Here is a 26,546-nt window from a genome sequence, read left to right on the forward strand (position 1 = left end):
TAAGTCCTTGCAGGGAGAGTTGTGCAGATTTACTGAGAGAGGCAGGGGGAAAGATGGGATGATGTGGGTAGCATCTCTTGAGGAACTGTAAAAAATGAGTATGAGGTTTACCTTGAAGAATATGTGTATGTCAGACATACAAAGATTGAAATAGAGGAAGAATCATGAGGCAGGAGGTCTCTATCTACAAGCAATGTTATAATGAATTAGACCATGGAGAAAGATAATCAACAAAACAAAGTGTTTTACATGGGATTTAGGTTTGAGGGAAAACTGTCAGAAATAACAATACTAAAAAGCTCTAATATAAAAGATAGAGAACAGTGAAATTCTCTCTTTCTTGTCGTGAACACACTATACGCTTTTAAAAGTTTAGGTCACTTTAGTGTTGAATCATCCAAATCAGCTATTACGGTATTGGAAACTTTGTTAATTTTCAAATCAACCACTGTAAACAAATAGCTAATTCTGGCATAAAGGTCTTTTGCAGGAAATAAAAACTGACGTGTTTCATTAGCACTGGGAACCTGCTTCTCTCTCTGTCCTTGGGTGACTTGAAAACTAGAACAGTAAGGCAGTTAAAGGACTTTCCCCGAGGAAGAAACTCTAATGTGCCCAGCTCTCTTCTCCCAGATTCCTTCCCTACCCTGTGTCTGTTGTGTTCATCATCCTGTGCTCAACCACCCTCACCATTAGTACACAAACACTCCCCTGCCCAACATTAGTCTTCTATCTGAAGTAAGTTTAAAATGGAGGAATCACAACGGAAAGAGAGAAGGGAAAGAAACAAAGGAGAAAGAAAGATGATTCCTTTTAATCGGGTGAATATTTTTTTTTAAAACCACAGTGACCAATAAAAACAAAACTGAAACCAGTTTCTCACTTCTTGGTCAAAGGATAAGTTCAGCTCTCTCTGCCACAGAGGAATCTAAAGTCTGGGCTGGAGATGTGAGTCTGCAGCCTACCCGGCTCACGGAAGGAATCTACTCTGCCTTGTCTCTGTTTTCTCTGGAGCAACCTGAAGACAGGAGCACGGCCTCAAGGAGACAAGTAGGTGAAGAAAAAGGAGGGAAATGGGGTAGACAGACAGATACAATGACAGTCTCAGAGACTAAAATAGAAGCAGGAATTGGTGGGAATAGCCATAGAGAAGTGTCAGAGACACAAGCAGATTACATTATATTAGTAACACAAATATGAATCTGCCATCATCATTGTTCCAAAAAACAGCTACAAATCTTGGGGAAACGGAGTACAGTCTCTAAACAGACAATGAAATAATTTGGTAACTTGTCTTATGAAATAAAAATAAATCCAGACTTAGGTAAAGAGAGACATTATTTGAAAGGATTATTGCAATAAGGGGAAGGACACTACGGCAATAGGGAAAACAGTCCACCCATAGAGGTGCCAGCATCTCAAAGGCCAGGCAGAAAGGAACTTTCTTTTATGGGGAAGTGTCAACAAGGCCAGAAAGAACAGCACATGGAAGGGGTGGGATAATCAGGGAATGTTTTTCCTTGAGGTCTGCAGATTCTTAGGAGGGATCATTAAAGAGGGTTGTGTGCTAGGTCAGGAGGAGGGGGGGGTCAAAGTTCAGGGGCCTGAGGAAAGGAGAGAAGCTTAACTAATGTTCAATTAAGTTACAAGCATTTTGTTTCAATCGATCAGTGGGACAAACAGCTCAGCTAACATTTTATGACACAAAGAATGGGAATTTTAAGGGTGTGTATTTGGCCTCATTATAAGTAAAAAAGGGAGACATTGGTGAGTCTTATCTAAGTCAGTCATGGGGGAAGACTGGTTCTCTGCAATTAGTCATTTCTCAGAACACATAAGGGTGGGTGTGTTTTTTTCACTAACATTGTTTTCTAGGAGTGAAAGACTCAGGAAAAGTTTAACATTGCTATTATGGTTCATGTGAGTCACAGGTACTATTGCAGGCACAGAGAAGAGAGGTACTAACTCGACTCGAAGATTAATGAAAGGCTTCACAAATAAGGAGAAACTTGAACTGGGTCAGGAGTACAGAGCCCTAGGCAGGGGAGGAAAAATTTTCCCTTCTTCCTTTCTAAGTTTGTTGGCTGGTATAAAAATTGAATTGAGGGCCCGGCCAGTGGCATAGTGGTTAAGTTTGGCATGTTCTGCTTTGGTGGCTTGGGTTTACAGGTTCAGCTCCCAGGCATGGACCTAAACCACTCATCAAGACATGCTGTGACAGCCACTGGCATACACAATAGAGGAAGATTGGCACAGATGTTAGCTCAGGGCCAATCTTCCTCAAGCAAAAAGAGGAAGATTGGCAACAGATGTAAGCTTATGGCCAAACTTCCTCACCACACCCACATACACACACAGAAATTTGATGCGGGGTTGGTGAGCCAAGGAGTCGAGAGAAAGATTTCTTGGACTCTCAAGGTCTGGCAGTAGTTCTCTTTTATTTAGAGAATAGTATGGAACAGCATGGGGACAGGACCCATAGGCAGTCAGAGCTGCCGCCTGGGGACAGGACCCACGGGCAGGAGGAGCTGCTGCTGCTCCTGCTGCTGCTGCTGCCCAAATGGGTGGAGTGTAAAGCTAAATTTAAGGCATAGGTATGTGAGTTATCTCTTTACAAGACAAAGGAAAGAATATGTAAAAAGAGTTAAAAAATGGTATCAGTGCCGGTAAGGTCTGCTTATTGGGTGGTCCTATAACTTTTAGATAAGAATCAAACCAGATTAAGTAAATGGCAGAAGCCACCGCTTAAATATTACCTTCAGCTAAAGACAAAGGTGGATGTTGGGGGGGTGGGGTCACTTACATGAGGTTGCCAGACAGTAAACAACTTAAGTTCTTGCCTTTGGCATTGATTAAGAGTTTCTAGAGATAAGGTCATCCCCCTTCTTCCTGGCACAGAGAGGGAGGCATCTTTACAGATGGAGGTTTCCCTTACAAATGTAAATGTTTCCCAACAAAGGGCAAGCAAACTCCACTCTTCAGAGTTGCTTTTATTAAAAGTAACCAGCCCCCTTCTCATCTGTAGTTTTAACAGTAATCAGCCTAAAATAATCCTCATCAACATTGAATTGACATAAGACAGATTAACAAGAGAAAAGCACAGATCTTGTCAAGATGGCTGCATAAGCAGACTCCAAACTCATTGATGAGGATTTTAGGCTGGTTAATTTTAAAACTGCAGATGAGAAGCAGGCTCCTAGGACTGAGGATAATATTTAAGCGGTGGCTTCTGCCATTTACTCAATCCGGTTTGATTCTTATCTAAAAGTTGTGGGACTGCCCAATGGCCGGACCCTCCCAGCACTGGCACCATTTTAACTATTTTACATATTCTTTCCTTTGTCTTATAAAGAGATAACTCACATACCTAAGCCTTAAATTTAGCCTTACTCTCCACCCATGTTTGCAGCAGTAGCAGCAGCAGCAGCCACATGCCAGCTCTGCCTGCCCGTGGATCCTGTCCCCATGCCAGCAGCAGCAGCTCTGACTGCCCATGGGACCTGTCCCCATGCTATTCCCCAGTCTTCTCTAAACAAAAGAGCACTACCGCCAGATCTTGAGAGTCCAAGAAATCTTTCTTTCGACTCCTCGGCTCACCGACCCCGGATCACTCATCTCCTCCCATGAACACAAACTACTTTTGGAAAAATTACCCTGGATAGAAAACCGAAAAATGGATAAAAAGAACCCCGACAACAAGGGACAGTCCTGACTAAGGTGGAAGAGGCAGAAGCTCCTGCTGGAGAGGAAAAAAGCCACCTTTGGGAAGAGTGGAGCTTCTCAGGTGGCCAGGCGGGCGGCACCCTAAGATATGCAGCCCTCCCTGGAGGAGTGAGGCCTGGAGTGGAGGCTGATACTGCTATAAGCATACTTCAGATTCAGCCCAACTGAGACGAGGGTCTTACTCTCTGGCTTTGCTTGCTGTTAACTGCAGCAAGGATGCCCCCAGATAGCTACCAGCTGAAAGCCAAAAAGACCCAGGTCTTAAAGGGCCCACGCACAAACTCACTCATTGCGGCAACCTAAAATCACCAGAGAGAAGGCTGACAGTCCTTTGGTGAAAGGAGACTCACCTGGTGGGCTCTGAAGGCATCTTGGGGAGAGGAGGGACCTCTCCAGAGACTGAGACATTGGTGGGGGCCATTGTTCTGACCTGGTCCAGGCGTGCTGACACAGACCCCGGTGGGCACCATTAAGGTTATTCCCTTGGCCTGTTGGCCCAGGGGTCGGCCACACCCACTAGAGCACAGACTTAATCCCGTTCAGCCAGGGCAGGCAGCCCCACCTAGGGACCGGCCCCACCCAACAGCAAGCCCTCAGGCTACTTTTCGGCCTGCATTAATTGGGTGCCTTGAACCTCTCCAGGCAGGCTGGTGTGTCTGCCTGTGTGTGGCAGGGCCTGTGTGAGGACAAGGTGAACTGTGTGGGGCATTGGTGGAGAGGTGGGGGCCTCTGCAGTGCAGCATCAGAGTATGCTCCAGGGGTTTGGGAAGTGTGCATGGACCAGGACTGTGTTGAATGTGTGTGTGTGGTCCTGTGGGGGATGAGGCTTATCAGCAGGAGAAGACCTGTGCTTCACAAATAGCCATAAAAAGGATCAGCCCCAACTTCCAAAGCCTGAAAGAACTGAGTGCTCCCATGCCTAGGGCCAGCCCCACTCAGCTGCACTCCTAAGAGAACTGACAACAGCCTTGTAGACCTGAGGCTTATCGCAACTGTAAGCCCCTGAGCCTAGCAACCAGCCACACTGGGTACCAACCTGATTAAGAGGAAAACTGCAAGAGGAGTGTGCTGATAGACTTTGTAGCCATCAGTGCTGAGGCTCCCCAAACCTGATTTACAAACAGCTGGCCAGGGAAGGAAAGACTAAACTCCCTGGGTACCTGCAGTAAGAGCAACCCTGCCACAGAGGAAAGACACAAGTAGCCCACAAAGGGGTCACTCCTGGATCATTTGGACTGGTGATGAGAGGGAAGCACACTGCTGGGCCTCATAAGGCATGTCACACATAAGGCACTTCTCCAAGATCAGGAGACACAGCCAACTCACTTAATACATAGAAATAAGCACAGAGAAAGAGGCATAATGAGGAGACAAAGGAATACTTTCCAAGCAAGGGAACAGGACAAAACCCCAGAAAACGGTCTAAATGAAGCAGAAATAAGTGACCTACTCAACAAAGAGTTCAGACAAAATCTCATCAGGATGCTCTCAGATATTGGGAGAAGACTGGATGAACACAGCGAGCTCATCAGCAAAGAATTGGAAAATATAAAAAAGAACCAGTCAGAAATGAAGAATACAATACTGGAAATTAAAAATTCGCTAGAGGGGCTTGATAGCAGAGTAGTGGATACAGAAGAACGGATCAACGAGCTAGAAGAAAGACTAGAGGAAATCCCCCTAGCTGAACAGAAAAAAGAAAAAAGAATTAGACAGAATGAGAACAGTCTAAGGGAACTCTGAGACAATATCAAGCACACCAACATTCAGATTATAAATGTTCCAGAAGGAGAAGAGACAGACAAAGGGGTAGAAAATTTATTTGAAGAAATAACACATGAAAATTTTCCTTACCTAAGGAAGGAAACAGACATGCAAGTACAGGACGCACCGAGAGCTCCAAACAAGATAAGCTCAAGAGGCCCACACCAACACATATTATAATTAAAATGTCCAAAATTGAAGATAAAGAGAGAATCCTAAAAGCAGCAAGAGAAAGGCCCCAAGTGGCATACAAGGGAAAGCCCATAAGGCTATCAGGGGACTTCTCAGCTGAGACACCACAGGCGAGAAGAGAATGGCATGACATATTTAAAGTGCTAAGAGGAAAAAACCTACAGCCAAGAATACTCTATCCATCAAGGTTGTCATTCAGAATGGAAGGAGAGATAAAGAGCTTCCTAGAGAAGCAAAATTAAAGGAGTTTATCCCCAAGAAATCAGTTGTACAAGAAATGCTGAAGGGACTTATTTCAGTGGGAAAGTGATGACCACAAATAGAGATTAAAAAATTATCAAAAAAAAAAAAAAAACACCCACCAAAAAAAACCAGGCAATAAAATCACTTGTAAAGGTAAAAATATAGTTAAGGTAGCAGATCAACCACCTGTAAAGATAATATGAAGGTTAAAAGACAAATGTACTAAAATCACCTATTTCAATGATAAGAGGGTAATGGTCCCGGTATAAAATCCACTTGATCATGATGTATGATCCTTTTGATATGTTGCTGATTTTGGATTGCCAAGTTTTGTTGAGAATTTTTGCATCTATTTTCATCAGCGATATTGGCCTGTAGTTTTCCTTTTTTTGTGCTGTCCTTGTCAGGCTTTGGTATCAGAGTGATGTTGGCCTCATAGAATGTGTTAGGAAGCGTTTCATCTTCTCTAATTTTTAGGAATAGCTTGAGAAGCCTAAGTATGAAATCCTCTCTGAAAGTTTGGTAGAATTCCCAGGGAAGCCATCTGGTCCTGGGGTTTTATTGTTTGTGATGTGTTTCCTGGAGGCAGCATATTGTTGAGTGTTGTTCTTTAATCCATCTCACTACCCTGTGTCTTTTTAGTGGAGAATTTAATCCATTTATGTTTGGAGTGATTATTGATGTATGAGGGCATTAAACTGTCATTTTATCACTCGTTTTCCAGTTCTCCTGCATTTCCTTTGTTTCTCATCCTGTGTGTTTTGGTCTACCCATTGAATTATGTAGTTTTTAATGATGTGTTTCTTTGTTTTCTCCTTATTTATTATTTGCATCTCTGTTCTGCTTTTTAGGTTAGTGGTTACCCTGAGGTTTGTATTCAGAATCTCATGTATGAGATCGTCCATTTTCTGATGGCCTCTTATTTCCTTAGTCTAAACCAATTCAGTACCTTTCCTCCTCCCTGCCTCAGTTGTTTTTCTCACACCTTATTCCATCTTATGTTGTGAGTTTCTGATTAAAATGTCAGGCTTATCGTTGGTTTGGTGTTTTCCTTCCCATTAGCTTGATGCTGTATTTGAGTATTTGCTATCCTATTCCAATTCTTTCAACCTATTTAACTCCTTACTCCATGTTTTGTGATCCCTTTCTCCCTTTCTTTTTTAGGTGTGAAGGCCTTCTTGAGTATTTCTTGTAGGGGGTTTCTCATGGCTATGAAGTCCCTTTGGTTTTGTTTGTCTGGGAACGTTTTTATTTCTCCTTCATATCTGAAGGATATTTTTGCTGGATAGAGTATTCCTGGCTGAAAATTTTTGTCTTTTAAGCATTTGAATATGTCATTCCATTCTCTCCTAGCTTGTAAGGTTTCTGCAGAGAAATCTGCTGAAAGCCTGATTAGGGCTCCTTTGTAGGTTAGTTTCTTCTGCCTTGCTGCTCTTAGTATTTTTTCTTTGTCATATATTTTTGCCAGTTTAACTACTATATGCTTTGCAGTAGGTCTTATTTCATTAACATATCTAGGCGATCTGACAGCTTCTTCCACACAGATTTCCTTCTTTATCGCTAACTTTGGGAAATTCTCTTCTGTTATTTCTTTGAACACATTTTCTGCTCCCTTCACCCTCTCTTCTCCTTCTTGAATACCTGTAATTCTTATGTTGCATTTTCTAATTGAGTCCATTATTTCTCAGGGACTCCCTTCATTTCGTTTCAGTCTTACTTCTCTCTACTCCTCTGTCTGGAGCATTTCAACATGTCTGTCTTTGATTATGCTGGTACACTCCTCTATGATGTCCATTTGAGACTTCCAGGAATCTATTTTGTTTTATCTCTTCCATTGTGGCTTTCATGTCCACTATTTCTGATTGATTCTTCTTTTCAGTTTCAATCTCTTTTGTGAAGTAGCTCCTGAACTCGTTGAATTGTTTCACTACGTTCTCTTTTACCTCACTGAGTTTTTTTATGATAGCTATTTTGAATTCACTGTCATTTAGAGTAGCTATTTCTGTGTCTTTGGGACTGAATTCTGGGTACTTGTCCTTTTCCCTCTGGTCTGGAGACTTGATGTAGTGTTGGATCTTCCTAGAGGAGGTGGGTCAGGTCTTATGCATTCTGATATTATTTGGTTGCAGTGACCTCTTAATGCCACTGGGTGGGGGTTGAGAGCCATGTATTCTGAGGCCAGTACCTTTAACCAAGATCCCAGGCAGTGGAGTAGGCATGGGGTGGGTGGGGGGAGGGCTGCTTTCTCCTGCACGCTCTCCAGGCTTTCTCTCTGCTCTCACTATCTGGTCTCCTGAGGTGTTGGCTTGATGAGGTTACACCCCACGAAAGCTCTCACCCTGGTAGAGGTCTTCCTGATGTGGATTAAGGCTGCCCCAGCTAGAGAAGCCCAAGGTGACCTGGCCTACATGCCAAACTATACGACCCAGTGGACTTTTTTTATGGTATGAATTAGGACCGCCCCAGGGAGAGAAGCCCAGGGCATCCTCACCTACATGCCGATCTATATGGCCAGATTCGTATCTAAAGTTATATGACCGCACAATAACCAGACCCCATCTGCACTGAAATCATTTAATGACTTTTTACATCATCTTTTCTTTTCTCCAGTAAAAATAAGTCACGTACCCATGCGTTATAAAATTAGCCCTAACCCTCAACTCGGGGCAGCAGCAGGAGCTCTGACTGCCTGTGGGTCTTGTCCCCACACACCAGCTCTGCCTGCCCATGGGACCTGTCCCCATTCCAGCGGGGGCAGCAGCAGTAGCTCTGACCGCCCGTGGGTCCTGTCCCCACGCACCAGCTCTGCCTGCCCATGGGTCCTGTCCCCATGCCAGCGAGGGCAGCAGCAGGAGCTCTGACCACCTGTGGGTCCTGTCCCCACACACCAGCTCTGCCTGCCCATGGGTCCTGTCCCCATGCCAGCGAGGGCAGCAGCAGGAGCTCTGACCGCCTGTGGTCCTGTCCCCACGCACCAGCTCTGCCTGCCCATGGGCCCTGTCCCCATGCCAGTGGGGGCAGCAGAAGCGGCAGCAGCAGAAGCTCTGACTGACCATGGGTCCTGTCCCCATGCTATTCCACACTATTATCTAAATAAAAGAGCACTACTGCCAGATCTTGAGAGTCTAAGAAATCTTTCTTTCGACTCCTCGTCTCACCGACCCCACATCATTCCCACTAGGCTGTATGAGCCCTTGTTAGTCCTTGATGTTCTCTCAAACAAACATCTCCTCCCCATTCCTTCCTTCATGCCTTAACCTTCACTTTCTGCTTATCTGTAGCTTAAGAATCAGTTAGAGGTAAAAGATATCAGTGCAAATAATCCATAGTCAGTCTATTAATCAAACTTGGGGTGAGATTTTTATGAGCCAAGTTTGAAGACTATGGCCTTGGGCTTTCCTTCCCCAGTGAAGGAAGGTCACCAAAGAAGTGGAGTATACAGAGTGGTTATATATCATCTTGGAAAAAAGAGCACACATCACATATGACAGGGATATCTCTTTTACTACTGTCATCAGAGGCTTAGCTGGCAAGCAGGTTGGTGGTCATCAGGTTAGTGGTCAAAAGAGGAGTACAACAGGTTGGTAATTAATCCTTAGTTTCCAGGAAGAGATGCTTATCGTTAAAGAAATGCCTTTATGGGGGAAGCTATATTCCTCTCTTTAAGGGCATAATTCTTGTCTTTGGGACATAGTAAATGTTTAATGCAGATATACAATGCAAGCTCCACAGGCCCTTTTGGAAAAACAAGGTCAGCCCAAATTAGCTTGAAACAGAATGGTTCCCTCATACACTTCAATATATTCTATTGCTTTTCATTTACTTATCATAGCTCAGGGTCTTCTCAGGAATTTTCTGAGCATATATCCTGCCCTGAGTTTTCAGGTGGCTTCCTAAAGTTCTATATATAGGGAGCTAGTTAATCTTCTACTTCCACACAAAATCTCTCCCTTCAGGCTTTCCTCCCAAGTTTTCAGCATGTCTATTGTTTGTTTTAACCTTAGTCTCTTCTCTCAGGCAGGAGGGCTTGTTCATTTGCCTTTCATTGTTTTCAAACAATACCCTCCACTTGGCTGCTTTTCTGCCCTGAGGAAGCTCTGTGCTAGGCAAAACAAAGGCAAGACTGCCTTTTATCAGTCCTTCAGATAGCCCTCAGATCCAAACAGACGAACACAATTCTTAGAGAACAAGGTCTGCTCTTCTCCCTTTGGAATCAGGGACCAGGGTCCCACATTGGAAAGGTGGGCTGATGTCTTCAAGACCTCTATCAAGCAGGGCAGGAGCGTGAGCCAAGAGCAATCAAAAAGGCCAAAACACTCCATTCCCATTTTCAGGTTGCCTTTTTCTTGATTCAGCTTTCATTTGGTTGCTATAAACCTTTGACTATTTTCCAAAGTTCCAAAAGGGTTGATTCTGGTGGTTTTTCTCTTGCTTGTTTATTGTTTCAGTGGAAGATGGGCCCCTGGAGTTATTAGCCCTTTATATTTGCTGATGTGACTCTTATAGAATTTATTTTTCATAATGGCTGTGCTTAAGAAATGCCTTACAAAGTTCCTGAAAATGTAACAATTGGTTCGCATGAGCCAGTACAAGCTGGTTCCAGCATACCCCTTGTCAATGCAAATAATCCATAACCAATCTATCAATCAAAATTGGGGTGAGTTTATTCTGAGCTGAAATGTGAGGACTATATAGCCTGGGAGAGTCCTTCCACAAAGGAACAGAGCACTCCAAAGAAGTGGGGGTGTACAGAGTGGTTATATACCCTCAAAGAGGATGATTCACATATGATTGAAATGTCCCTTCCACAATAGTCACAAGATTGCCCTGTCGACACAGCAATTGATGGAAACAGCAGGTAGTAGGTCTGTTGTCTTGATGGGTGCAGCAGGAAGCAAGTCTGTTGTCTTGAGCTTGGTGGTCACACGTGAGCTGGGTGGTCACAGGTGAGCACAGCAATCAATTCCTAGTCTAAGGAAATGCCAAGGAATGTTAAGTGGGGGGAAGTTGCACCTTTATCTTAAGGGCCTTTGTTCTTGCCATAGGAAATGTTTAAAGCAGATATATAATGCATGCTCAATGACCATGTCAGGCCCTTTTGAAAAACAAAGTCAGGTTGAATTAGGTTTACACCAAATGGCTTCCTCGTATACTCCAAGATATCCTATTGCTTGCCATTTCTTTTTTTTTTTTTTTCCTACTTTTTCCTCCCCTAATGCCCCCAGTACATAGTTGTATATTTCAGTTGTGGGTCCTTCTAGTTGTGTCATGTGGGATGCCACCTCACCATGGCCTAATGAGTAGTGCCATGTCTGTGCCCAAGTTCTGAGCTGGCAAAACCCTGGGCTGCTGAAGCAGAGTGCAGGAACATGACCACTTGTCCACAGGGCTGGCCCCTGCTTGCCATTTCTATGTGTCACTATTTTTGCTAACAAATTTTGTAACAGACTTAGTGTTTGCACTATATACAATGTTGATAACTCTCAAACATATTTATTCCAATCAAACCAACAAACTTAAGCTCTTAATTTAACAAAGGTTATTTTATATCAGGGTAATTTGAAAGGCATTTGGGTTAGCTTATATTACATTTAGAAATAACTTATAAAAGTCTTTACTCCAAGGCAATTAAATAAAATTCCTTTAGAAATTATATCATCTGGAGGCAGACAAATACATATAGAGGCAGATAGACAGAAACAGAGATCTTCAAAATTTTAAGGAGATCTTAGGTACAAAACTCAAAAGAATGGTTGGGTCCAAACTATTTTTCTGGCAAGTGGACCAGCTCAGATAGCCAACAATTTTTATTAAAGATTTTTTTTCTTTTTGCTGTAAGGCTCCTTTGTATAGCTGTTTTTGAAATCATTTTGCCTTTTAGAACTTTCTGTATATTAATCAAAGACTGCATTCCATCATGAGAAGTTTCTAATTTTCTCTTGTAAGGGTGACCCTTAAGGTGGCCTCGCCTGAAACAGAGGTTCCCCAGAATGACCACTATAACTCCAAATTATCTCAAAAGTTTACTTGCTTAATCAATAATTTCAGGGGAGTCGAAGAGGGGAAGCTCCGCAAGAGAGCAGCTTTGTTTTCATTATGCTAGCACGTTTAATTATTTAATTATTTTCTTTTAAAGAGGCAGTAAGTATTCCTGATTTGATTTGGGAGCCTCAAAAGATTAAAATATGCCCCCCATTGGTTGTTTAATTTTATACTTTGCTTTTTCCAATTGAATATGTAAATACAGCAGTTTGGGTAAACTGAAATTGTCCTATTTTGGCCATTTTCTCTCTGGAGTTTAAAGAATATGTGGCCATGTGGTGCTACAAAAGAAAACTATCTTCTTCCTGGACATGGGCTCATAGCTAAACTCAACCCATTTAGTCAGGAGGCAGCCCAGAGGGCTTTTCTTGGGGACTTAGGGAGTTTCTCCCATTCCAATACAAAGAGATAGACAGACACATAGATCCAGACACTGAAAAAAACAAACAAACAAAAAACAGACAACCAGTGAACCAGTTCCCAGGTTTAGAGTAGAAAGTTCTACAACTCAACTGTTCCCACTCCAAATGCACACCGAGATGGCCCCTCCACCAACAGTAAGGACGCCAGATGGCCCCTCCATAAGTGGAAGGGATCCTAGATGGCCCCACCATAAATGGAAAGACCCCAGATGGAGGAGAAGGGAGTACATGGGCACCCCCGAGATGACCTACCCTATTCCAGATTGAGCCTGTTGACTCATCAGAAGCAAAAACAAACAAGTAAATCTAGAGCCTGTTTGCTTTCTTCAGCCACTAGGAAGCATTGAAGGCAGTCAACAGTCAAGAGAACTCAGAGACAGTCCCCAGGAGAAAGAATGTCCCAGCAGCCACTGTGAAAGTCCAAGATTTCTCCTGGAGTTAACTAGCTGTGAGCAGAGGCACATCCCACCTGGGTCACCAGAAATTTGTAACCAAACAAAAAGGGACTGGTTCTGCTCACCACAATCTAGTGACAATCAATTGCAAACAATCCAGTGGTAGAAAAAGGAACATTTATACAGTTAGCTAGCATAATTGGATGGCAGACTAGTGTCCTGAAGAACCATCTTAAAATCATACAGAATCTTGAGGCTGTCACATACAGTAAATGGGCAGGGTAGGAGATGGTTTTAGGGATGTCAACTATCTGATGCGACAAACTTCAAGGCACCACATTATCTCTTTCTTCTGTCATTCATGAAGGGCACCAACACAGAATTTTTCTTTCTGGAGGCCATCATGTTCCTGGCGAACTCAGAGAACAAAGTTGTCTTATCACAGCTGGGAGATATAAATTAAAAAGTGTCATAGAACTAGCAGATCATGTATTTTGTAAAAGTGAGAGATGCTTAATCGTCTAGGCCATGTGCAGGCTAGAATGTATTCACAGAGACTAGTGAGTCAGGGTCGTACTTACAATGTTGCTTCTTTTCCCTAAGATGGCTTCTCTCATGTTAACTTAAGATCTAGCTGTTACATCTCTTCTCCCAAATTACTTCCCTATCCTATGTCTGCTGTGTTTATCATCTTATGATCACCCACCCCACCGTTAGCATACACACACACACACACACACACAGATGCACACAGATCATCATTAATCTTCTATATGCAGTAAATTTAAAACCCAGGAATCATGATAGAAAGAAGGAAGGAGGGAAGGAAGAATGAAAGAAAGAAAGAAAGAAAGAGAGAGAAAGAGAGAAAGAAAGGAAAGTAGAAAGAAGGAGAGAAAGAGAGAATGAGGGAGAAAAAGAAAGAAAGGTGATTCCTTTTAATCAGCTAAAGATATTTTTTCATATCCTTTTGATTTCATCTTTTACCCATTGTTCATGAGTGTGTAGTTTAATTTCTGCATATTTGTGAATTTTCCAATTTTCCTTCTGTTACTGATCTCTAGTTTCTTACCATTGTGGTCAGAAAAGATACTTGGTATAATTTCAATATTTCTTAATTTGCTGAGACGTATTTTGTGATCTGTATTCTCTCCTGGAGAATGTTCCATGTTGCTTGAGAAGAACATGTATTCTCCTGCTATTGGGTGGAACGGTCTGTACATGTCTGTTAGGTCCACTTGTTCTAAAATATATTTCAATTCTAATGTCTCTGTATTGATTTTCTGTCTGGATGATCTATCCATTGTTTCAAATGTGGTATAGAAGTCCACTCCTATTATTGTATTGTTGTCTCTTACTCTCTTCAGATCTGTTAGTGTTTACTCAATATACTTAGGTATTCCAATGTTGGATGAATACATATTTATGATTGTTATATCCTCTTCACGAATTGACAATCTTATCACTATATAAAGACCTTCTTTCTATTGTTACAGTTTTTAACTTAAAGTCGATTTTGTGTGATACAGTATGGCAACTTTACTCTTTCATTTTCTATTTGTGTGGAATATCTTTTCTCATCCCTTCACTTGGAGCCAGTGGTTCAGGTCAGTGGCGGGAGACAGGGCTGGATGCAGGCCAAGAAACACCTGAGGGGGCTCTGGTGAGTGTGTACTTCTAAATCTAGAAAGGCTGTATTAATATCAAAGTTGAATTCAGAACAAGGGATATTAACAAGAATAAAGAGGGACATTACATAATGTCAAAGGGGTCAAATCACCTAGAAGCCATAATAATCCTCATGTGTATGCACCTAACAACAGAGCTGTTCTTAAAATGAAGAAAAATTGATGAACCTAACAAGAAAACAAACAAAAGCTCAACTATAGTGCAAGATGTCACCATTCCTTTCTTAGAAATTTATAAAAGGATGAGACAGAAAATTCAGTAAAGATATAGAGGATCTGAAAAACATTGTAAAGGTCTTGACCTAATCGACTTTTATAGAATATCCCAAGCAAAACAGCAGACTATACATTCTTTTTTAGTTTACAGAGAATACTCATCAAAAGAGATCATAAAACAAGCAAAAAACGTTTAAAAGAATTAAAATCACATGACATATGATCTCTGATTGTAATGGAATTAAACTAGAAATCAATATCAGAGAGATATCTGGAAACTCCTCAAGTGTTTGGAAAGTAAGCAAAATAATTCTAAATAACCCACAGTTCATAGAGAGAAAGAAAAAATAAATCAAAAGGAAATTTAAGATATTGAACTGAAATAAAAATAAAAACACAAAATATGAAATTTTGTGGGATGCTACTAAAGTAGTATTTAGGAGTAAGTTTATTTCATCACATACCTATATTAGAAAAGAGGTAACATCTCAAACCAATAATCACAGATCCCAACTCAAAAAAAAAAATCAAAAAATAAAAAATTAAACCCAAAGTAAATATAAGAAAAGGCATAATGAAGATCAATTCTAAAAATCTAGCTAGACAGGGGGCCGACCCCGTGGCTCTTCCTTGTGGATGGTAATCTTTCTAGTTTATTAGTTTCTGAAAATAATTTTAGTCTATTCTCAAGCTTGAAAGATAACTCAGTTGGATTCATGGTTGTAGGTTTGTAGGTTTGTCTGTTTGTTCATCAGAATATAGAAGAAGTGACAGACACAAATCAAAGTATGGAAAGGCAAAGACGGCTGCAAGAGAGATTGGATGAAATGACACTCGCTGCAACCAAACAAGAACAGTGCTCAGATGTATGCCACTTCAGTGATGTCATTAAGTTTGATGTCAAGACTCATATCTATTACTTTGCTCACTTTTGGGAAGGTTCTCCCCAACTGGCTCCTTCTAATCGCTGCTATAGCCACAATGTTCAGGAGCTGAAAAGCAGGATTCTTAAATATGCCAAAGAAGAATCCAGGGGACCTATTTTGAAGATATCAGAACTTAGAGTCCAGATATAGCATTTATGGAAGGCCTTAGTGAATGAGAACTTCATTTTCAGGTTCAGGAACACCCCGGAGGACATGGCTATGAATAAACTGAAGAGATGTATAACAGCTGGACCTGGGAACTGAGAAGTCATAGGTTGACTTGCAGAATCAGCTGACCAACCAGATTCTGAATGCAGTTGTTGAGGAGATCAAAAGAAGATCAATAGAGAATTGACTTGTGGAAAGATATGAAGCCATTAAGCAAGAATTTGAAAGGTATTTTTGGGAAGACAGAGATAGAGGTATCTTGGCTCAGTGAAAAGGAAGGAAGATGATTTGAAGGATCTTAAAAAGGAGCTTATAGGATAAACTGTGAGAAAATGTGAGTACTTCATCAGTGGAAAGAAAACACAACACCTCTTGAAGCAGCAAAAAGTAAAATTTGAAAATGAGCTATTGTAAAAACTCAGAGATGGCTGTGTCCCCCAGTGGGAAAGAGTTGCATGATAAGGAGCTCAGAGATACTTTCAACAAGATCTGATCAGAGAACATCTGCATTCTGTTTCCTCCCACACTCCCTTCTGCTGAGGGTTCTGATATTGCTATTGAGCTAGAGAACATTCTGTTGGAGCATTTTAAAAAGCATTCCAATATTGTGAACAAAACTAGGTATCATAATATGAATAAAACATTTTACTTTAATGTTTTATTTTAACATTTCAATTATTTGAAACATGTTATCACCTCTAAAAAGTTCCAAGCATATGAACCCTCTGTGGAAGAGTTTGAAAAAGATATTATATAGAGGACAACAGAACAAATTCTGAAATTCTTTAAAGAAATCATATACATAGGAGAACAACAGAATGAGGGTTACAGTTCTAGTTACTTCTGTGAAATTCTGCGAGTGATCCATACTGACGCTGAGGTTGCATCTCAAGGAGCCAGGTTCATGCTGACAAACAGATATAAACTAGAACTTGCACTCGAGCTCTTCCAAGAGGCAGCAAACAGCCTTAAAAAGATATGTATTGCATGCAAGAGAGCAAACAACCCTGTTCTCTACCTAGAAAGGATGAGAGGAATTTTCTACTAATTTTATCTACTCTTACAAAAACTGTCAAAACATTGGCTGATTTCCTTTGGTGCAAAGAGTTTGTGCTACCTTATGAATTGGAATAAACACTCAAAAAGCTTGTCAGTTCCTCACCCAGCTTTTCTCTTCGTGTTAGATTGATTTCTCTAATGAGCATTTTTGTAACCAGATAATTAAACCCAACCAATTAAACACTACACCTTTCATCTTCACTGGGAGTTTTAGAATTAGTATATGTTCTGGATTGATGTCAGCATCAATGACAGAATGAGTTTCCCAGAAATATTTCCCCTCCAATATACAACAAGAAAAACATGCATACTCTAACAGAGACATCCAAGCACAACACAAAAATGTTGGAGAGACCCATGCAGCCATACAATGGAGGGTGGTGAGGCTGGAGCCCCCCTTGAGGGGGTGAAACTGGGTAAGAGAAAACTTTGCTCCCTCCCCTAAAGACTGGCTCCAGGATGGTGGGTGGCCTCCAGGAAGGAAGGAACAGGAGAGGGGATGTTCACTCACAGGAACATCAAGGTCTCCTGAGGACCATTGCAGCCTAGAAGGAAGCCCTCTATGGGGCGAAAGCTTTCATGGGGAGTGACTTTATCAAGCCCACACCCAAGGAGAACAGATAGCAAGAGTAGAGGGAGAAAACCCTGAGAGCACACAGGAGAAAGAGCCACTCCACCTCCTTCCACACACACAAGCAGCACAACTACGCACCCTGGGATTTGGGCTCAAGGCATAGATGACTCAGAATACATGGCTCCTGACCACCACCCAGTGACAATAGGTGGTAACTGCGACCTAATAACACCAGGATGCAAAAAAACAGAGCCACTCCCTCTAGCAATACCAAACATTATATTAGATCTCCAGACTAGAGAGAAAATGACACGTACCCAGAAATCAGTCCTGAGGATACAGAAATATGTAATCTAAGTGACAAAGAATTCAAAACATCTAACATCAAAAAACTCAATGAGGTAAAAGAGAATGTAGAGAAACAATTCAACAAGTTTAGGAGCTACTTCACAAAAGAGATTGAAACTATAAAGAAGATTCAACCAGAAATATCAGATGAAAGACACAATGGAAGAAATAAAACAAAATATGGATTCCCTGAACACTCAAGCAGACACCAGAGAGGATCATATCAGTATACTCGAAGTTAGACATGTTGAAATGCTCCAGATAGTAAGGAAAGAGAACTAAGACTAAAAAGAAATGAAGAAAGTCTCCAAGAAACATCTGACTCAATTAGGAAATGCAACATAAGAATTATAGGTATTCAAGAAGGAGAAGAGAAGGAGAAGGGACTAGAGAGCTTGTTCAAAGAAATTAATAGCACAGAACTTCCCAAACCTAGGGAAGGAGATGGAAATTCATGTGGAACAGAATGCCCTATCTCCTAAATATCTCAATGTAAAAAGAACTACTGCAAGGCATATAGCAGTGAAACCGGAAAAACTGAACGACAGAGAAAGAATACTAAGGGCAGCAAGGCAGAAGAAAATAACCTACAAACGAACTCCCACGAGGCTTTCAGGGTACCCTTACAGGGTAGGAGAGACTGGAATGACATATTCAAATCATTGAGGGACAAAAACTTTCAGCCAAGGATACTCTATCCAGCAAAAATATCCTTCAGGCATGATGGAGAAATAAAATCTTTCCCAGACAAACATAAGCTAAGGGAGTTCATAGTCACGAGACCACCCCCCACACACACACAAGAAGTGCTATATGTTCTTTAAATAAATCTCCAAAGAAATGTTTTGCCAAAGTTTTAAACTGAATATTTGTCAGAAAAAAAAAACACAAAACATGTAACTCAGTTTGTTGAATAACCATCTCAAGTAGTACAAAATGACAGAGCAAAGAAAAATAAAAAGGAAAATTTAAGAACTAAGAGTGGGGGCCGGCATTGTGATTAAGGTTGCATGCTCCACTTCAGTGGCCTGGGGTTCACAGATTCATATCCCAGGGGCCGACCTGCACACCTCTCATCAAGCCATGCTGTGGTGGCATCCCACATGCGAAAAAATAGAGGAAGATTTCACAGACATTAGCTCAGGGATAATCTTCCTCACCAAAAGAAAAAAGAAGAGTAAAAAAGAACCAAGAGCGTATTGAACTTCTTTTTCTTTCTTCCTTTCTCCCTTCCCTCTTTCCTTTATTTGCTTAATTATCAATTGAGTCCCAGCTATGAGCCAGGAATTTTGCTAAGAATTGTGGATATAGAGCAATATAAGACATGGCCCCTGGTTGTTATATAAATGAGCAAAATATAGTCTCCTTATACGAGCTCTTCGGTTGTTTATTTCTTCACTGTAGCCTTGGATCCATTAGTTCAAAAGCCCACCAGTGCTAAACTCAAAATTTTGCACAGACAATTGTTTTTACTCTAGTCCAAATAAGCATATTTTTAGCCATTTAGTGCCTGCCTGCTTTTCACACCTTGCAAAATGGGCTCCAATATCTCTTAGCCTTAGAAAGGTAAATGCCAAGGCTATCAAGACCCCAAGCTGCGCCCTTTGGAGCTCTTTCATTCAGAGACTGCCTACTGAACTACTGATTTCACCTAGACATGTAGGCCCTTCTCTGACCTCCTGGGAGTTTCCTTGCCTTCCTTTGCTCCTGAGTGATGACCCCCTCTGGATGGTCTCCTGCTATGTGGTGCTTCTACACACAAACCTTTCAGTCACACAAATAAAGGTAATATGCTCCTGCCATCTCGTGGTCATGTCTTTTTCCTTGATTAGCCCTGAAATCCCTCAACCTCCTACACAAGGACACACATCTTTTATTCAGGGACTGCTTGAGAGGAAGAAGTAAATATTATTGATTACAACAAATTATAAGATTTGCTGTCACTAAAGGAATTAAAGAAAGATATGGGCACCAGAGGGAATAAGGCCTAGTTTAGCCTAAGCTGAGAGAACCATCAGAAAATGCTTTTAAGATAAGGGAGATGAAGCCTGAGCCAAATCTAGAAGAATGAAAACTGTGAGGCAAAGGTAAAAACTTCAGGCGGAGAGAAGAGCTTGGAGACTCTGAGGAAGTAGAAGTTGACTGATATGCTTAGAGCACAAGTTGTAAGTGGGGCCTGATAGGAGAACAAATTAGATAGGAAGGTAGGTGGCATGTTCTATAGCCCTTGTTAACCCTCATAAGGACATTTGATTTGATCCTGGGTGGGATTTTTAAAAGATGCATAATTGTGCTTGACAACTTCCTTCCGTCTCTTCAGGAACACTCTCACCTTTCTACACTTTGTACTGTATCCCAGGAAGTTAAGCTCAGCGGTTTGAACCAACCAGGCTTCCTTGCCTTCTGACTATGGTTCAGTTTGGCCAAGGAGAAGTTCTTGCAGGTGATTAGCAGGGAGAGGGAGTTGGGGAGGATGAGAGTATTTGTCCTTCTGGTTCCCTCTTTGGCAGACTCAGGTTAACAGGGACCTTTTCCTACAAAGACAGGTATTTCAGAATTGTCCTTCCTGCTGTTGCTAGCCCCTGGTGCTTCACCATCCCTTTAACCCTACCTTTATAAGTATCCCCCTCATTAAAATCTCTTTAATCCCCCCTTTTGAATGTGCCATATTTTAGCAAGTAGCTCAAGTACCTTCTTTTCACAGCTGTATACTATTCTTTGAAATTAAGCCACACTGTCAAGGCTATGGAAAACAATGATGGACTGAGAAATAGTCACAGACAAGAGGAAAATAATGGCACATGACAATTAAATGCAATGTTATCCTGGAACAGAAAAAGACATGAGTGGGAAAAGTGGTAAAATTCAAATAAAGTCTGGATTTCAGTTAATAATAATAATGTACCAATGGTAATCTCTTAGTTTGACAAATGTACAATAGTTGTGGCAGATGTTAACATTAGGGGAAACTGACAAAAGGGTATACAGACATTGTACTATCTTTACAACTTTTCTTTAAAACTAAAATTATATTCTTGAATGTTGTGGCTTTATACTAAGACTTGAATATGAGTAATTTCATTCCTCTAATTTTATTTTCCTTTTTCAAATTGTTTTGGCTACTCTAAGTTCTTTGCCTTTCCACATAAATTTTAAAATTTGGTAGGGGGCCAGCTCAGTGGCGCAACAGTTAAATGTGCACGTTCCGCTTCGGCAGCCTGGGGTTCACCGGTTCGGATCCCCGGTGCAGACATGGCACTACTTGGCGAGCCATGCTGTGGTAGGCATCCTACATATAAAGTAGAGGAAGATGGGCATGGATGTTAGCTCAGGGCCAGTCTTCCTCAGCAAAAAGAGGAGAATTGGCAGCAGATGTTAGCTCAGGGCTAATCGTCCTCAAAATAAATGAAATTTGCTTGCCAATTTCTTCAAAACAATCATTTAGGATTTGGTTGAGATTGTGTTCAATCTATAGGTAATTGAATCTATGGTTTAAAAAAACAGTGAATCTTCCAATCTATGAACATGTCATATTTCTTCATGTCTTTAGATCTTCAATTTCTCTTTGCAATGTTTTATAGCAGCACCAGGAGTTCAGAAACAGGCTGACACTTATCCGGTTAATTTTTGACAATGCTACCCACTAAATTTAGATGGAAGAAGAATGTTTTTAAGAAATGGTCCCAAAGCAATTGGATATCCATAGGGGGGAAAAATGAATCTTGACCCTTGTCTCACAGGTTAAACAAATGTTAACAGAAAATGGATCATAGAACTAAATGTAAGACCTAAAACTATTAAATTTGGGATGGAAAATAGGAAAAGAATCCTTGTGACACTGGGTTAGGCAAGAGTTTCTGAAACAGGACACACAAAGCACAAACTATTAAACAAGAATAGGTAAAGTGAACTTCATCAAGATTAAAAATCTTTGCTCTTTGAAAGACCAGTTAAGAAAACAAAATATCAAGTTAACTGTCGGTCTATCATTCATAGGAATGCCTACAAGCCAGTTTTAGATCTTCAGGACATGCAGTTTTTACGTAAGATATATCCTGCTGTGAGATAGTCCAAGGTACATAGAAACCTAAGAATTGTGCTGAGGACCCAGAACACCTAAGAAGTGGATCAGATAAGGTCTCATCCCTGCGGACCTAACTCCCATGGGGGTGGTACTGGAAGCCTTGAAGCTCTCCTTCTGTTCCTCACCCCCTAGAAGGGCAGTCAGCCATGGTCATTATCCACTCCATTCAAGAAAAAGAAAAACTTAGACTCAAATATGATGTTAGGCTGAAAAAAACATTAAAACTTGGGCCTATACAGGAACTTCCCTGAGATCAAGTGGATATCTGGTCTTCAGGCCTCTTCTGGACGGGCCCCTGCTTTTTGAAGCATTTTCTCACAATCTTCCCTGCCGGCTTAAAAATAAAATAAAACCACTCTCCTTTCTTTTAACTTTCCCCTGCCCTACCAAAATTCACATGTCAGGCAGGAAGCCCAGGACTGCACATACTTATGTCATTTGTCCCTTAAATCTTAACACTCCCCACACAGCCACAACAAACCCAGGGCCAGGGTCTGGCTGAAGGAAGTGAGGGGTCTACAGCACACAATGTGAGGAGGCACTCACTCTGTAGTGAGCCAGAAAATTTAGGAAGATGAGGAGTAGCAAAGGGGCAAAAAGATGCAGAAAGAGCAGTAGGAGAAGACAGAGAAAAGTCAGAACAGTCTTGTGTGACTGAAGCCCAGAGCTTTATAACAGAAGAAACAGAAGCAAAGATTACTGGGTATCTCTTCACATCCCTCATAAAGGCACACAAAACACACATATAGATGCCTCCTTGGAGACGGTCCCTGGAAAGTTGGGATTAGTATGGGATCCATGTCCATCAATGAACAATGAAATTAGAGACATTTATGGAAGTTATTCAAAGCTCTGAGTTTGTTTATTACAAACTTTCTAATATTTACATTATTAAAGAAATATCATTTAGAAAAATTAGAAAATATGAAAGAAGAGAATTAAGGAATAAACCCGAAACAACGTAGAAACAAAAGGGCCTGTGAAGCAGAAGGACTGCCTCAGGAAATCATCGGTTTGTTGTTTGGATGATGGCTTTAACATAATACACATCCTTTAATTCACTGCTCAGCCTGACGACCAGACCATTCACTATGACTTACATTTACTTCTGTCCTTGTTCTTTTATCATTTTCCCTAACTCTCAGCACCTGAAGTAAACACTATCCCGACCTCGTGATTTCTGCCCTTGCTTTTAAAAAATAGTTTTAGCACACACATTTCTTTCTAAAACACATATTGTTTACTTTAGGTTGGTTTAACCTTTTAGAATGGGTCTTAAATGTTCTATAAACTTGGATTTGTATTTTCACTTAGGACATTATTGCTACGATTCACTTGTAGCTGAGGTTTATTTTTGGACTATTGTGCAATAATGTTGCGTTATAAGAACACGCTAGAATGTGTCTGTTGTCCTGAACCCCTGTTTCGTTTCCCCAGAACTTTGCTTTTCTGAAAAATACTGGTCAGACATGTTTGGCCAGATCTCCTAGTGCACCTATGCCAGAGTTTCTCTTGAACATACGCCTAGGAGTGGAATTCTAGGGCATGTAAATGTTAAGCTTTACTAGAGAAAGTGAAACTGTTTTTCCAAAGAGCTGGTGTCAATTTACACTCCCTCTGACAAAATATATACAAGGTCCTGTTGATCCACATGCTCTTAAACACTTGATAGTTTTATATTTCTTAATTTTTCCAATCACATAAATCTAAAAATAAATCTCCTTGTGGTTTTGATTTGCGTCTCCCTGATCACTCTGGATCTGAACACCTTTATTGGCCACGTATCTGTGCAGTGCTATTCACACCACTTGTCATTTTTTGATCTGCGTGGTCCAAGGTAGTTTTTCTGGAAAGAATGGAAAATTTGGCCAGTGGATGTTCTCATGTCATATGGACTGGGACTTTCACCGCATATGGACTTTCAGCTATACACTCAATTAATTGACCAGGTATCAGGAACATGCCCCAAGATAACATGGAGCAATTGTGAACCAATGTGCAGGCTTAGCTACACCTGGAAAGTACAAAACCCTGCTGAGGAGCTGGGAGGGAAGAGAGCATTTTATCATTCCCTCTCACCTCCAACCCTCATAAGAGAAATAGAATATTTCCCTGGTGATTTGCTTAAGTTCCTGCCTCATTAAATCTCCTGACAGACAGACTGCTCTCAGCCCTTGCCACTCCCAGGACACACCATTTTCCTAAGAGTCCCTCTGATAGGACTGCCTACAAACCTGTCTTGGACTTTCAGGACAGGCAGTTTTTACTTAAGAGATATGCTGCTGTGAGACAGCCCAAGTAACAAAGAAACCTAAGAATTGTGCTGAGGACCCAGAACATCTAAGAAGTGGATCGGATAAGGTCTCATCCCTGCGGACCTAACTCCCATGGGGGTGGTACTGGAAGCCTTGAAGCTCTCCTTCTGTTCCTCACCCCCTAGAAGGGCAGTCAGCAATGGTCATTATCCACTTCATTCCAGAAAACAAAAGACTTAGGCCTAAAGATGATGTTAGGGTGAAGAATACCTGGAAACTTGGGCCTATTCAGGACTTTCCCTGAGGTCAAGTGGATATCTGGTCTTCAGATCTCTTCATGATGGGCCCCTGCTTTTTGAAGCATGTTCTCACAATCTTCCCTGCTGGCTTAAAAATAAAATAAAACCACTCTCCTTTCTTTTAACTTTCCTCCGCCCTACCAAAATTCACACATTAGGCAGGAAGCCCAAGACTGCACATACTTATGTCATTTGTCCCTTAAGTCTTAACACTTCCGACACACACAGGGCCAGGGTCAGGGTGAAGGAAGTGAGGGGTCCACAGCACACAATGTGAGGAGGCACTCACTCTCAGGGTTGTGCAGGTACACGCTTGGCTTGCCCCTAAAAATAAGTAGCCAGAGTGTTTAGAGCTTACAAAAGCTTTAGGGTCCTACAAAAATGTTTTAATTGTAATTTCTTTTAAAATTAGAGTAACAATGAATATAATAATAATGAATATATAATCAAGAATCCAGCTTGGATTATATTTCCTTACATATCAACACAGTGGCAAAATATAATTTTTCATATTTTCTATGGAGGAAGGGCCCAAGAAGGCAAAAGTGTCTAGGCCCCACAAATGTCCTAATGGGGTCCTGAAACCCTGCACAAACATATTGATCTAATCTTCCTATACTAATCTAACCTCTATCTAAACCATCGAGATATATAATTATATGAGAATCCCTATGAGTCTTAAAGTACCTGTGCTAACTCCCATAGGGTCATAATTCCCATGTTCTAATAATACCCAGTTCCTTCAACTGTGTCTCCTGGGAAGTGATTTTTCATTCCCCCATACACTCCTTACTCTCCCTGGAACATTTCCATGCACGGTCATATCCGTACGGAGAGATCAGAACCACACAGAACACTCCAAATGCGAGTTGATGACCACAGAATGAAACGGGATTCTTATATCTCTTGTCCTAGAAGCAGTTCTCCTATTTTTCCATTTGTTGGGTTAGGTGCCTCGTCATTTACATTCATACATTTACAAATCACTTCATCACTTAATTATCCCTTCAAGAAAAACATTTTAAGCTTTTGTTATGTTATAAGCACCATGACATTTCCAGAGCATATAGAAAGAGAGGAATGTTTTCAGGAGAAGGAGAAAAAATTCTCTGAAATTGCTTGCATTGGAAGGCCTGGGAAATAATACTAAGGAGCTGATTACAGAATCTGGAAATAAAGATTTGGAAGGCATCAGCAATCAAGTGCTATTTAAAACAACAAAGTAAATTATATAACCTAAGAATTAAATAAGAGATGGAGAGAATGGGGAGAAAAACTTGAACAAAGATAATACTTTACATCTAAAAGGATGCATATTCATTTAATAAAACCTGGAAAATGCACATACAAAAAATGAAAGCACAAAGAAGGCAACAAAAAAATAGAATTATATTGTGAATACTGCTTGGGGCATACTTTAAAATAAAGCAGGAACACGTAAGTGTTTAGACCACAGAGCAAGTCAATACAATCAGTTACCAAGGGGCCCCTCATGCATCCAGTTAATAGTGGAGAGTTTCCCAAAAACCTATTTATACTTTCTGAAAACTTATTTTGCATATATATTTTTATCCTAGGGGTGCCTTGATGAAGATGCATTATGACACAGTGAGTAATTGGTAAGCATTATGCTCTTTGAAGATTTCCCCAGTTTTGCCTTGACAGTCTATACTGTTTCTTTGGAACAAAGCCAGGCTTCAGAAGATTGGCCCACCTGGTCAAAATACATTGTTTTGACTTCTCATAGAACTGACTTTGTTGAACTTATTTTGTCACCGTGCCACACAATTCACTGAGGGGCATTATCATTAACAAATACAAGAAGCTATTGTTCTATTTAGTATATACAGATGTTTTCTATGATCCAATACATTGGACAGAGGAATACAGAATGTATGAATGAATGAATGAATGAATTGTAGCCTAGAATGCAATTCAGAGAAGAAATTCATGTGTTTGAATGATACTGTCACATTATCAAGAGTTGCAAGAGTGGAGGAGAAACAAAACACCACATTCATATTTCCATAGATAAAACCTCTGTGGATACCAGAACACTGAGTGAAAAAAACACAGAACTCTTCTTCTCCTGTGAAGTCTCCCTGACTCCCAGAACTCATAGGACTCCATGGGCCTGCAACACATATC

General features: G+C 41.0%; 1 protein-coding gene across 3 annotated transcripts in view; it reads left to right on the top strand.

Moving 5' to 3' along the window:
* The first annotated feature begins 952 nt into the window (after window positions 1-952).
* The window catches only part of LOC124225349 (interferon-induced very large GTPase 1-like), a 64,325-nt gene continuing 38,731 nt past the window's right edge, over window positions 953-26,546 (top strand). For 2 of the 3 annotated variants that reach the window (XM_046637968.1, XM_046637969.1), the window contains exon 1: window positions 961-1,050. The gene's annotated coding sequence lies outside the window, so the exon portion shown is untranslated. Of the gene's footprint in view, window positions 1,051-25,975; window positions 26,018-26,546 lie in introns of all 3 variants that reach the window. The other variant, XM_046637967.1, reaches the window with a different exon arrangement.

The sequence above is a fragment of the Equus quagga genome, chromosome 14 (assembly GCF_021613505.1).
Source record: "Equus quagga isolate Etosha38 chromosome 14, UCLA_HA_Equagga_1.0, whole genome shotgun sequence".
Lineage (NCBI taxonomy): Eukaryota > Metazoa > Chordata > Mammalia > Perissodactyla > Equidae > Equus > Equus quagga.